Source organism: Scyliorhinus canicula, chromosome 1 (genome assembly GCF_902713615.1).
Source record: "Scyliorhinus canicula chromosome 1, sScyCan1.1, whole genome shotgun sequence".
Lineage (NCBI taxonomy): Eukaryota > Metazoa > Chordata > Chondrichthyes > Carcharhiniformes > Scyliorhinidae > Scyliorhinus > Scyliorhinus canicula.
This window is the reverse complement of record NC_052146.1, coordinates 169,035,196-169,046,883: the sequence shown is the minus strand read 5'-3', so window position 1 is coordinate 169,046,883 and position 11,688 is coordinate 169,035,196. Positions and strand designations below refer to the sequence as shown.

Below are 11,688 nucleotides of genomic sequence, written 5' to 3'. Positions count from 1 at the left end.
TCCTGTGGAACACCACTAGTAACAACCTTCCATTCAGAAAAGCACCCTTCTACTGCTACCCTCTGCCTTCTGTGACCGCGCCAGTTCTGTATCCATCATGCCACCTCACCTCTGATCCAGTCTGTCATGAGGCACCATGTCTAAGACTTTACTGAAGTCCATGTAAACGACATCTACCGCCCTCCCCTCATTAATCATCTTTGCCACCTCCTCAAAAAATTCAAGTTAGTGAGGCACCACCGCCCCTTCACAAAACCATGCTGTCTATCCCTAATGAGTCCACACACCTCCCAAGAATCATCTTCCACAGATCCTTTTCTTTTGTGAACACAGATGCAAAGTACTCATTTAGTACCTTGCCCTTTTCCTCAGGCTCAACACATAGATTCCCCCCGACAGTCATTAAGTAGCCCAATCCTTTCCCTGGCCACCCTCTTGCTTTTTACAGACGAATATAAAGCTGCAGGATTCACCTTAATCCTACTTGTCAAAGACTTTTCACAGTAACTTCACTGAAGCCTACTTGCGAAAGTAAGCGATTATTATTATTAAAGCATTTATGGTTTCATAACAAAAGATACAAATACAAATGTAAACATAGTTCAGTACGTAACACATCCCTCCATCTCTCATTGTCCCCACCTAATCTAGACCAGAAAATAGCCCAACTCCCCCCTCCCCTTATTGAATCTGCTGAGTTTAGTTTTCTCCGAAGAAGTCGACAACGGCTGCCACCTCCAAACAAACCCTAATGTTGATCCTCTCAGGGCGAACTTATTTTCTCAACTCTGAGCAACCCAGCCATGTCGCCAACCAACTACTTGTCCTGTATCCCCTGCGGCGGTAGAAGCGGAAAGGTCGAAACCTGCCTTTGCACAAAATCCCTCATCTGCAGATAACGAAAGCCATTCCCTCCCGGCAATTCAAACTCCTCCCCCAAACAGGGAAATGTCCCATTAATAAATAGATCCCCCAGCCTCTCAATCCCTGCTGTCTGCCACCTCCGAAACCCCCATCCATCTTCCCCAGGATAAACACTTCCTCCACTGCCCCAGACTCAGGGCCGTCACTACCACCAGGCTTGTGGAGTACCAGATGGCGAGAACGGCAGAGAAGCTGTTACCAATGCCCCCAAACTTATGCCTCCACCAGCTCCCACACCGACCCCTCCCCCACTACCCACTCCCTAATCATGGCTATATTTGCTGCCCAGTAATAGTTCTTAAAGTTCGGTGGTGCCAGCCCTTCCCCCCCCCCCGGCTCTGCTCCAACAGTACTTTCTTTAGGCACAGGGCTAAATCGCTGGCTTTGAAAGCAGACCAAAGCAGGCCAGCAGCACGGTTCAATTCCCACACCAGCCTCCCCGAACAGGCCCTGGAATGTGGAGACTAGGGGCTTTTCACAGTAACTTCATTTGAAGCCTACTTGTGACAATAAGCAATTTTCATTTCATTACTCGCAGGGTTTTACCCGTCAACACAAACCCAGGGATCACCTATTCACCCGCTTAAAAAAAGACCTCTGGTATAAAATTTTATTTTTTAAAATTTATTAATTTAGTGTACCCAATTCATTGTTTTCCAATTCAGAGGCAATTTAGCATGTTCAATCCACCTACCCTGAACACCTTTGGGTTGTGGGGGCAAAACCCACGCAAACATGGGGAGAATGTGCAAACTCCACACGGACAGTGACACAGAGCCGGGATCGAACCTGGGACCTCAGCGCTGTGAGGCAACAGGGCTAACCCACTGCGCCACCGTGCTGCCCTTCTTTGGTATAAAAATAAGGAGGCACTGGAAAACAAACAAAAATCTCAGGAGGACCATCATTTTTATGGTATGTACCCTCCCCGCCAACGGGAGCATGTCCCACCTCCAAACGTCATTTGTCCATTTTTACATAGAATTTACAGTGCAGAAGGAGGCTATTCAGCACATCGAGTCTGCACCGGCTCCTGGAAAGAGCACCCTTCCCAAGGTTAACACCTCCACCCAATCCCCATAACCCAGTAACCCCACCCAACACCAAGGGCAATTTTGGACACTAAGGGCAATTTATCATGGCCAATCCACCTAACCTGTACATCTTTGGACTGTGGGAGGAAACCGGAGCACCCGGAGGAAATCCACGCACACACGGGGAGGATGTGCAGACTCCGCACAGACAGTGACCCAAGCCGGAATCGAACCTGGGACCCAGGAGCTGTGAAGCGATTGTGCTGTCCACAATGCTACCGTGCTGCCTCTTATAATAACCTTTTATTGTCACATGGATGAAGTTACTGTGAAAAGCCCCTAGTCTCCACATCCCAGCGCCTGTTGGGGTAAGCTGGTACAGGAATTGAACCGGTGCTGCTGGCCTTGTTCTGCATCACAAACCAGCTGTCAAGCCCACTGAGCTAAAGTTCAGCTAAACGGGCCAGATTTAATTTATGGAGCTGTTCCCAACTCCGTGACACCTGAATATCTAAGTAGCGAAAACTCCCTCCCACTACTTTAAACGGAAACTCCCCCAATCTCCTCTCTTGCCCCCCTCACCTGGATCACAAAAACCTCGCTTTTACCCATATTCAATTTGTACCCGGAGAACCGGCCAAATTCCCCGAAGATGTGCCTAATCTCCCCCATTCCCCTAACGGGACATAAACATATAGGAGTAGGCCGTCTACATATAACGGGACCCTGTGTCCCCCCCCCCCCCCGGTGCAGTCTAAAGTAGTCCGAACTCACCCGGTTCGTCCGCACAATCGCCACCAGTGCTTGGTACAGAAACCAAACGCAGTCAATAATGCCCTGTCCAAACCCAAACCATCCCACAAATAATTTCATTCCACCCGGTCGAAGGCCTTCTCAGAGTCCATAGTGACCACCACCTCTGCCCCACCCATCCCCCCTCCGAGGGCATCATCATCACATTCAGAAGCCTTCTAACATTGGCTGTTAGCTGCCTGCCTTTAACAAACCCCATCTGGTCTTCCCCTATCATCCCCCGGTGCACAGTCCTTTATCCAGGACTTTGGTGGACTCAGCTCCACTTTTTGGCCAGAACACCATAACCCTTAATCCCTTTATTCTTCAAAAAACTATTATCTTAATCTTAAAAACATTTAATGAAGGAGCCTCAACTGCTACACTGGGCAAGGAATTCCATAGATTTACAGCCCTTCGGGTGAAGAAGTTCCTCCTAAACTCAGTCCCAAATCTACTTCCCTTTAGTTTGAGGCTGCCACCTAGTTCTGCTTTCACCTGCCAGTGGAAACAACCTTCCCGCATCTATCCTATCTATTCCCTTCATAATTGTATGTTTCTATAAGATCCCCCCACATCCTTCTAAATTCCAACGAGTACAGTCCCAGTCTACTCAGCCTCTCCTCGTAATCCAATCCCTTCAGCTCTGGGATTAACCTAGTGAATCTCCTCGGCACACCCTCCAGTGCCAGTACGTCCTTTCTAAGATAAGGAGACCAAAACTGAACACAATACTCCAGGTGTAGCCTCACTAACACCTTATACAATTGCAGCAAAACCTCCCTAGTCTTAAACTCCACCCCTCTGGCAAATTCCATTTGCCTTCTTAATCACCTGTTGCACCTGTAAACCAACTTTCTGTGACTCATGCACTAGCACACCCAAATCTCTCTGAACAGCGGCATGCTTTAATATTTTATCGTTTAAATAATAATCCCGTTTGCTGTTATTCCTACCAAAATGGATAACCTCACATTTGTCAACATTGTATTCCATCTGCCAGACCCGAGCCGATTCACTTAACCTATCCAAATCCCTCTGCAGACTTCCAGTATCCTCTGCACTTTTTGCTTTACCACTCACCTTAGTGTCGTCTGCAAACTTGGACACATTGCCCTTGGTCCGCAATTCCAAATCATCCATGTAAATTGTGAACAATTGTGGGCCCAACACGGATCCCTGAGGGACACCACTAGCTACTGATTGCCAACCAGAGAAACACCCATTAATCCCCACTCTTACCTTTCTATTAATTAACCAATTCTCTATCCATGCTACTACTTTACCCTTAATGCCCTGCGTCTTTATCTTACGCAGCAACCTTTTGTGTGGCACCTTGTCAAAGGCTTTCTGGAAATTCAGACATACCACATCCATTGGCTCCCCGTTATCTACCTCACTGGTAATGTCCTCAAAAAATTCCACTAAATTAGTTAGGCAAGACCTGCCCTTTATGAACCCATGCTGCGTCTGCCCAATGGGACAATTTCTCTCCAGATGCCTCGCTATTTCTTCCTTGATGATAGATTCCAGCATCTTCCCCACTACCGAAGTTAAGATAACTGGCCTATAATTACCCACTTTCTGTCTACCTTTTTTTTTTATAAATGTTTTTTTATTAGTCTACCTCCTTTTTTAAACAGTGGTGTCATGTTTGCTGATTTTCAATCCGCCGGGACCACCCCAGAGTCTAGTGAATTTTGGTAAACTATTTCCCAAGCCATCTCTTTTTGCACTCTGGGATGCATTCGATCAGGGCCAGGAGACTTATCTACCTTAGCTCTATTAGCTTTCCCATCACTACCTCCTTAGTGATAACAGTCATCTCAAGGTCCTCACCTGTCATAGCCTCATTTCTATCAGTCACTGGCATGTTATTTGAGTCTTCCACTGTGAAGACCGACCCAAAAAACCTGTTCAGTTCCTCAGCCATTTCCTCATCCCCCATTATTAAATCTCCCTTCTCATCCTCTAAAAGGACCAATATTTACCTGAGCCACTTTTTGTTTTATATAGGTACTCCTGCCTTTGCTTGTCGAAGCTCTCCTGAAGGAATTCCGCCAGCTGTTCCGCTGGCCACTGGGCCGGCAATCCCGGTCCCTGACACTCCGCCATGTTTTCCTGTGCTGCAGACTCCACTCCCTTCTTTGCCCAACAATCTCTTCTTTGCAGACCACCTCTGGTCCACGATTCCATAAACCGGTGGGGGGGTTTCCTATCTTCTACCTCACCGGTCTTCTATTTTACCGATCAAATCCCCCATAAGTCAGGGGGAAAAGGTCCCAAAGGTCCACCACGAGCGGGAGCTACCATACAAGTGACCTCTCACTCAATGGCCACCACCGGAAGTCCGTCAAATACTTTTCATGAACTCTCCTGGTCCTCCTAATTTCCCGCTTAAGTACCTTCCAACTTTCTTTATACTCTAGGGTTTCAAGACCCTTCTAGACCATTCAAAAGCCCTCTTTTTCTTTTTGACGAGGTTCACAAAATCCCTCAAAAGAACAAAGAAAAGTACAGCACAGGAACAGGCCCTTCGGCTCTCCAAGCCTGCGCTGACCATACTCCCCGTCTAAACTAAAATCTTCAATACTTCCGGGGTCGGTGTCCCTCTATTCCCATCCTATTCATGTATTTGTCAAGATGCCCCTTAAACATCACTATCGACCCTGCTTCCACCACCGGCAGAGAGTTCCAGGCACCCACTACCCTCTGTGTAAACAAACTTGCCTCGCACATCTCCTCTAAACCTTGCCCCTCGCAGCTTAAACCCATGCGCCCTAGTAATTGACCTCTCTAATCTGGGAAAAAGTTTCTGACTGTCCACTTTGTCCATGCCCCTCAATTTTATCAGGTCGCCCCTCAACCTCCGTCGTTCCAGTGAGAACAAACTGAGTTTATTCAACCTCTCCTCATAGCTAATACCCTCCATACAAGGCAACATCCTAATAAATCTCTTCTGCACCCTCTCTAAAGCCTCCACATCCTTCTGGTAGTGTGGCGACAGAATTGAACACTACTCCAAGTGTGGCCTAACTAAGGTTCTATACAGCTGCAACATGACTTTCCAATTTTTATACTCAATGCCTCGGCCAATGAAGGCAAGCAGGCCATATGCCTTCTTGACTGCCTTCTCCACCTGTGCTGCCCCTTTCAGTGACCTAGATCTCTCTGACTTTTAATACTCGTGAGGGTTCTACCATTCACTGTATATTCCCTACCTGCATTAGACCTTCCAAAAAGCATTACTTCACATTTGTCCGGATTAAACTCCATCTGCCATCTCTCCGCCCACGTACCCAAACAATCTAAATCCTGCTGTACCCTCTGACAGTCCTCATCGCTATCCGCAATTCCACCAACCTTTGTGTCGTCTGCAAACTTACATTTTCCTCCAAATCATTTATTTATACTATGAACAGCAAAGGTCCCAGCACTGATCCCTGCGGAACACCACTAGTCACAGCCCTCCAAGCAGAAAAGCACCCTTCCATTGCTAATCTCTGCCTTCTATGATCTAGCCAGTTTTGTATCCATCTTGCCAGCTCACCTCTGATCCCGTGTGACTTCACCTTTTGTACCAGTCTGCCATGAGGGACCTTGTTGAAGGCCTTACTGAAGTCGAACATAGACAACATCCATTGCCCTACCTGCATCAATCAACTTTGGGACCTCCTCGAAAAACTCTGTCAGGTTAGTGAGATACAACCGCCCCTTCACAAAACCGTGCTGCCTCTCGCTAATACGTCCCCTTGCTTCCAAATGGGAGTAGATCCTGTCTCGAAGAGTTCTCTCCAGTAATTTCCCTACCACTGACACAAGGCTCACCAGCCTGTAGTTCCCTGGATTATCCTTGCTACCCTTCTTAAACAAAGGAAAAACATTGGCTATTCTCCAGTCCTCCGGGACATCACCTGAAGACAGTGAGGATCCAAAGATTTCTGTCAAGGCCTCAGCAATTTCCTCTCTTGCCTCCTTCAATATTCTGGGGTAGATCCCATCAGGCCCTGGGTACTTATCCACCTTAACATTTTTCAAGACGCCCAACACCTCGTCTTTTTGGATCTCAATGTGACCCAGGTTATCTACACATCCTTCTCCAGACTCAGCATCCACCAATTCCTTCTCTTTGGTGAATATTGATGCAAAGTATTCACTTAGTACCTCACCCATTTCCTCTGGCTCCACACATAGATTCCCTTGCCTATCCTTCAGTGGGCCAACCCTTTCCCTGGCTACCCTCTTGCTTTTTATGTACATGTAAAAAGCCTTGGGATTTTCCTTAACCCTATTTGCCAATGACTTTTCGTGACCTCTTCTCACCCTCCTGACTCCTTGCTTAAGTTCCTTCCTACTTTCCTTATATTCCAAGGCTCCCTAAACTTCCCACACTTATCATTCGTACTCTCAGGAACATTACTTTCCTGAACCCTAATCGCGTAAAAGGCTCCCACATGTCCGATGTTGATTTACCCGCCAACAGCCGCACCCAATCAAAATTCTTAATTTCCTATCTAATGTTATCATAATCTGCCTTTCCCCAGTTTAGCACCTTAACCCGAGGGTTACCCTCATTCACAGCGCCAGAGTCCCAGGTTCGATTCCCGGCTTGGGTCACTGTCTGTGTGGAGTCTGCACGCTCAACCAGTGTCTCCCTGGGTTTCCTCCGGGTGCTCCGGTTTCCTCCCACAAGCCCCGAAAGACGTGCCAATAGGTAAGTTGGGAATTCTGAATTCTCCCTCCGTGTACTCGAACAGGCACTGGAATGTTGCGCTAGGGCTTTCACGGTAACTTCATTGCAGTGTTAATGTAAGCCTACTTGTGGTGATAAAGATTATTATTAAAAGTACCCGAAAACTTACGGAATTGCGATCATTACTCTCAAAATGATCCCCTACCGAAACCTCAACCACCTGTCCAGGCTCATTCCCCAATACCCGCGGTGAAATAACCAACATCAAAAGCAACAACTGCAAAACAGCTATAATGGTTACAACAGAACCAAGGAAGGAACCAACCAGTGAGTAGCTGTATTGTTTTTTAGTAGCCTAAAAAATAAAAGCATGGTAGTGCATCTCAGCCCCGTGGAATGTACATCTTGTGAGAAATCCTGACTGCTTTTCGTCAGGACAACCAAAGTGCAAATGCTGCCAGGTAGAGCAGCCTGAACTCTAGATTTTGGAGATTAAGGCACAGCTGGAGTCACTACATTGCATCCACAAGTTGAGAATTTTGCGAATTACACCTTTCTGATGTGGTCACTATGCAGTTCAAGTGAGTACTGTAGAGAGTGAATGGGTGACTGATGGGCAGTCACGGAAGACCAGACAGGTATGACAGAAAGCCCCAAAGTTTTTTCTAACACTCGCCTGAATACTGTTTAGAGAGCACAGTTTCCTCTGGAGAGTACAAGCAAAACAACGTTCACAATGATTTGTTGCACAGTGGAAGAGAATGGGAAGAGGAGCAATACAGGGTATTAGAAAGTGAGGGGAACAGACAATTAGAAAGTGAGGGGAACAGACAGGCCCTTCTGCAGCCATAGATGTAACTCCAGGAGGTATATTGCCTCCAATGTCATTGAGCAGCTAGATTCTGAGTAGGTGGGTGGGAGAGATGAACAGCCAGAGATAGTGTTGCATATGGGCACCAATGGTCAAGGCAGAAAGAGGGACGAGGTCCTGAATGCAGAGTTTAGGAACCGAAGAGAGGGACGAAAAAGCAAGTCCTCACGACAGTAATCTCCAAAAATAGAGCTGATGATGAATATGTGGCTGGAGATATGGGGCAAGAGAGAAGGCTTGAGCATCCAGAAAAATTGGGATCTGTTCTGGGGAAGTGGCAGCTGTACAAGCCAAACAAATTGCCCCGTTGAGGTGCTCAACAGGGCCGGGGAAGATTTGTTAGTGCTGTTGGCAAGGGTTTAGCTTGACAGGGAGATGGGAACTGTTAGACACTCTGGACAAGTCCGCAGTCAATTCCAGCCTCGCTCGTCCCGGAGTCACAACACAAGAAAATTAACCAATAAATTTTATAAAAATGCTCAGCTCTTGGCTGCCTAATAATTACAGTCACCAGGTTTGTAAGTTGAAACATAATTACAGTTTATTTATAGCAAGAACTATAATGAAAAATGCAGCAAATATGGTTGATTAACTATTACTAAGTACCTACCTCCCACTTTAACTTGCCTTCCCACCCTCTACAAACCCACACACCAAACAGATTCACCAGGCTTTCTACCAGTTCAGAGAAACAGCCTTTCTGGAGAAAAACAAAAAGGGAATGAGTCTTCTCTTTATGATGCCAGGAGTCAAATGAATCCAAACTGAAAACCCAATGACTCTGAAAACATTCCAGTGGGAACAGATCCAATCACCACCTGTTACCAGACAGAACACAGCCTTTTGGGCCAATTCACTGGCCATCGGCCAAATCAATCCAACCGAGACGCAGCCAATCTCAGTCATTGCTGCCGGTCAATTTACACTCCAGTTTAAATCAGCACACACATCTGCTTGAATTAAAGGCATAGGCCACTGCTTCATTCTGCTTGAATTAATGATGCAGGCTTCTTAAAGAGACATGCCATACATCATCCATGGATCAAAAATAAGACAGTAAAAATAAAAGAGTAAATAAGGAAATAACAGGAAGGACCCTTACAGAACCATAGACTACATTTATTAAAGCAACGTAGAAGGATCATTAAATGAAGTCATATGGAATGAACTGAAGAACAAAATAATTATGCTACTAGGAGTGCAGAAGATGCCCCCAAATTGTCAACTGGACATTTAGGAGCAAAGAAAGCAGGCTAGTCTGAGAAGTGCAAAAACAATAGGGCAGTGATAGAGTAATTTTAACTATCCTAACATTAACTGGGATGGAATTATTGTGAAAGGCAGAGGGAGCAGAATTCCTAACATGCATTTAGGATAAAACTTTTACCCATCGGATCCATAAATCCTAACAGTGCAAAAGGAGGCCATTCGGCTCATCAAGTCTGCACCATCCATTTGAAAGTGCACCCTTCCTAGGCACGCTCTCCCACCCTATCCCCGTAAACCACCTAACCTTTGGACACTGTGGCCATCTAAAATGGCTGCCTGCAAAGATCTCTCGACTACACCTCACGACTGCAGCCTCGACCGCCAACAACAATGGTGAATCCATCACCAGCCAAGAACAGGGCCATTTACAGAGGGGCCATTTACAGAGGGGCCAGAACAGAGGACACAGACGGCCAGCAACAAGCACGCCAGCACTGCCAGACTCCTGAAAAGGCCACATCTACTCTGTACTTGCTAGAGACCTGGAAGTTAAGTTCAGGTCATTTTAAAGTGTATTAGTTTATCGTCCAATGTGCATGAACGCGTGATTGATTAAATAATTGTGTATGTTAATAAACAATTATGGTATTCAACAACCTGTGCGATCATTTGTCCACCGTATATGGGTTAAACACACTGTGGTTTAGATAAAGAGGGTGCAACAACATTAAAGGGCAATTCAGTGTGGCCAATCCACCTAACCCACACATCTTTGGACAGTGGGAGGAAACCAGGAAAAACCCATGCAGACACAGGGAGAATGTAAAAACTCCACACAAGCTGTCACTTGATGCTGTGAGGCAGCAGGGCTAACCACTTGTGCCACCGAAGAATGTGTCTCCAGATTGTGTCCTCACATTGAGGATACCATGCAATATGTTGTATGGCATTACCACCATGGTAAATGTGCAGATTTCAAACAGATCTCGAAACTCAAAACTAGGCATCCAAGAGGCACTGTGGGCCATCATTAGCAACAGCAGAACAGTATGTAATGGAACCTACGGGGAACAAGCGGTCCTAGATCTTGTCCTGTGTAATGAGACAGGATTGATTCATGATCTCATAGTTAGGGATCCTCTCGGAAGGAGCGATCACAATATGGTGGAATTTAAAATACAGATGGAGGGTGAGAAAGTAAAATCAAATACTAGTGTTTTGTGTTTAAACAAAGGAGATTACAAGGGATGAGAGAAGAACTAGCTAAGGTAGACTGGGAGCTAAGACTTTATGGTGGAACAGTTGAGGAACAGTGGAGAACCTTCCAAGCGATTTTTCACAGTGCTCAGCAAAGGTTTATACCAAGAAAAAGAAAGGACGGAAGAAAGAGGGAAAATCGACCGTGGATATCTAAGGAAATAAGGGAGAGTATCAAATTGAAGGAAAAAGCATATAAAGTGGCAAAGATTGCTGGGAGATTAGAGGACTGGGAAATCTTTAGGGGGCAACAGAAAGCTACTAAAAAGCTATAAAGAGTAAGATAGAGTATGAGAGTAAACTTGCTCAGAATATAAAACAGACAGTAAAAGTTTTTACAATATATAAGACAAAAAGAGTGCTAAGGTAAATATTGGTCCTTTAGAGGATGAGAAGGGAGTTTTAATAATGGGAAATGAGGAAATGGCTGAGGAACTGAACAGGTTTTTTGGGTCGGTCTTCACAGTGGAAGACACAAATAACATGCCAGCGACTGATAGAAATGAGGCTATGACAGGTGAGGACCTTGAGAGGATTGTTATCACTAAGGGGGGGAGTGATGGGCAAGCTCATGGGGCTAAGGTAGACAAGTCTACTGGCCCTGATGGAATGCATCCCAGAGTGCTAAAAGAGATGGCTAGGGAAATTGCAGATGCACTACAGTAGTCCCCCTTTATAACGCGGGTGTTGGGGTCCAAGACAGCCACCCGCGTTGTATCCGAGCCGCGGATATCCATGATGGGGGTTTTAAATTTATTTTAAAATCTATGCTAGCGCTTCCCATTGAGAGTCTACGAGGGGCGGGGGTGGGGGGGGGGGGGAGGTCAGACCCCCGTAGACACACAATGGGAAGCGCTAGCATAAATTTTTTAATAAATTTAAAACCCCCATCGTGGATCTAATTAAAA

General features: G+C 46.0%; 1 protein-coding gene across 2 annotated transcripts in view; it reads right to left on the bottom strand.

Annotated features, from left to right (window-relative positions):
* Positions 1-11,688, bottom strand: part of pgm3 (phosphoglucomutase 3) — a 121,343-nt gene that overhangs the window by 108,823 nt on the left and 832 nt on the right. The window lies entirely within an intron of this gene.